This window comes from Triticum aestivum, chromosome 2A, assembly GCF_018294505.1.
Source record: "Triticum aestivum cultivar Chinese Spring chromosome 2A, IWGSC CS RefSeq v2.1, whole genome shotgun sequence".
NCBI lineage: Eukaryota > Viridiplantae > Streptophyta > Magnoliopsida > Poales > Poaceae > Triticum > Triticum aestivum.
The window spans coordinates 12,365,549-12,368,296 of NC_057797.1; positions in this window are offsets into that span (position 1 = coordinate 12,365,549).

Consider the following 2,748-nt stretch of genomic DNA (forward strand, 5'->3'; position numbering starts at 1 on the left):
ATAACTTTATATTAGTTTCACAATGCACCATGTGTAATATTTTGGTTTATCATGAGATTTTGCAGTAATCAATTGTCACATACCTTTTTTCCTTTTTGCGGGGGCTTTTCACATTTGTTATGTCTCATCAGTCATCTTGAGAATGATATTTGCAAGTGACTAAGTCGACTACCTTGCATCAAGATATACCTACAGCTGCACAAAATGTTATGTGCAGTTTAGTTTCTGGAGTAGGTTTCAACTCCATTCAAACATTCAGAAGCACCTAAAAGAACCCCACACCATGGAAACTCACAATTAGTAGCGTCGATGTTATCTGCTAGTTTTCAAATAATTAGAATTTCTTATTGCAAGATGCCCACCGCTAGAGAACAACCATTGATGTTATCACCTACTGTTTCGTTTATTCTTAAGAGGTTTGGTTATATAACTCAGCGGCATTTTAATTCCCGATAATTGGGTTTACACTGGAGTATTTTATTTCTGTGGGGAGAGGGAGAGAAGCCGGTGCAGGGTGTGGGAAGCACCTCTTCATGTGATTTTTTTTTCTTTATTGTGTAATTTTTTTTCTTGTGGCCCTGACCATAGAACAACCGTTCTATGGTATTTTTTTCAATTATGTACAAACAGTTACAAGGTTGGAAAAGGAAAAGGTCTATAAAACTTCAGTTTTTGCTAACATTAGGAGATTAAAGGTCCCTTGTGATGTATTTATGTAAATTGTGTTAAAGGGGGACTAAAATGCAAAGCTTCTGACTTGAAGATCCAACTATTCTGGCTATGAACAAGAATAAATTTTAGAGAGATTCCATGAAAGGATTATAAGTTGTTGTTGATCCAAGTGTTGAAGGGATCTACTTTCCTTTGCTTTGATATGTATGCCGGACAGCCTCTTTACAGGTAGAGATACCCTGTTCAAGGACAGGGGGGCGGGGGTGTGAACTTTGTGAAATCCTGTCCTATTGATGACTTTGCAAACTTATCAGGAGGTGGTGTTAGCAAATCTAAACAGTTTAAACTATATAGGAAGACATTTATAGGTTAGAAACAATCTGTTCTACTTCTGCAGATTATCTAGATAAGTGATGAAGTTTACTTAGTATAGTATTTTTTTTCTGTCACTTCTTTATCTACCGAAAGTGTGAACCCATGGTATGAGCCACTAATGCAAGCATCGTCATTCTTTTCTGAGTTTGTCTAATTCACATCTAAATGTTTTCTAAGGATGTCACATCTAAGCTCCCACAAATAACGCAGCAACAAGGAACAAAAAAAAAGCTAGGGCAAAAAAAAATACACCACAAACATAGTGGACACAAGGTTAGACGTGACATAAATGTGTCCTAGACAGACCCTTCTTTTCTTAGTGAAACATCAACTTTCCAAAGACAATATTCCAAACTGGACAGTTGATACATAGAGCTATTTTACTTTAACATTTAAAGTGTGGCTGCAAATCTGGGATGCAGGAGGTGAAAATTCATTGTCTAATCTGTTTCTCAGTTTCCTCTTTCAGAAACGAGAGATTTTTCAAGACCTTGCTCCACTGCTGTGGCACTCCTTTGGCACTGTTGCTGCACTGCTCCAGGTAGGTTACAGTTATTGCACTGTTCTAAATTCAGTCGCAATGGCAAGAGTACATATGTACTTGTGCAGTTCTTGTTATTTAAGTAAGGGTGGTTGTCCATGGTACTGAGCGCTGCTGTTTCTATGCCAAGTCTTAAATATTTCCATTGTTTATTGTTAAAAAGCTTTCCTCATTTTGGTGACTTTACAGGATAAGTAAATCTTAACTAGCAGTGGTTAATAATTAAGTCTTCTTCTTTTTCCTTTGCAGCTCACATCCCACTGTACCTGTACCCGTTCCTGAATACTACCAGCAAGACAAGACCTTTTGAGTACTTGAGGCTTACCAGCTTGGGTGTTATTGGTGCTCTTGTGAAGGTAAATTAAAACTAGATACTTATGCAAACTAGGAATGGATGGTCCATATAGATTTTTGCTTTAAATGGTGAGAGGGTTGTTGAACCAGAGGGGAAAACAGTGATGGGGATTGGCTGTATTCTTTTTTTTGTAGACTATATCTTGTTCTTTTGGTATTCTCATTCCAGTAATCCAGTCATTTTAATCAAATGGACTGGTTGGGATTGGATCCCAGGAATCTCAACAGGAACTGTTATTTTTGAAGCAAACAGGCTAATGATTTGTTAGAAATTATATTGTTTCTTCTTTTGGATATCCGATTCTGATATGTCAGAAACACAACATATCAAAAGTTAGCAATGACCAAACTGGCATGTAACAGAGACACTATAAAAGATAGCCAACATCCAGTTAGGCCAACATAACAGTGAACAAAACTACTGTCAATCAGCTCAGTTCTAGTGCTGTTGGATTTTTCTCGATTGTATTCTTGCAGTTTTGAAAATTCAGTTCATTCGGTTACTGAAAATTCAGTTAATTCAGTTAGGCACACAAATTTCAGAACTTTGTGTGCCCTAGTACTTGGTGTTTGTAGAAAACCAGGAGTGTCAATGGGACTAGAATTCACTTGTTCTTATCTGGGTTTGTAAAACTTGTTCATGTACTGAACTACTAATGCCTTGTGATGCTCTGAATTACTTGTGATGCCTCTGAATTACTTGTGATCACATTGAGAAAGACTTGTAAAGATGATGATCATCTTTAACAGAAAACAATTTGTGATGATTTTGCTAGTTTGCTGGGTTTTGTCTCCGACCATCGTGT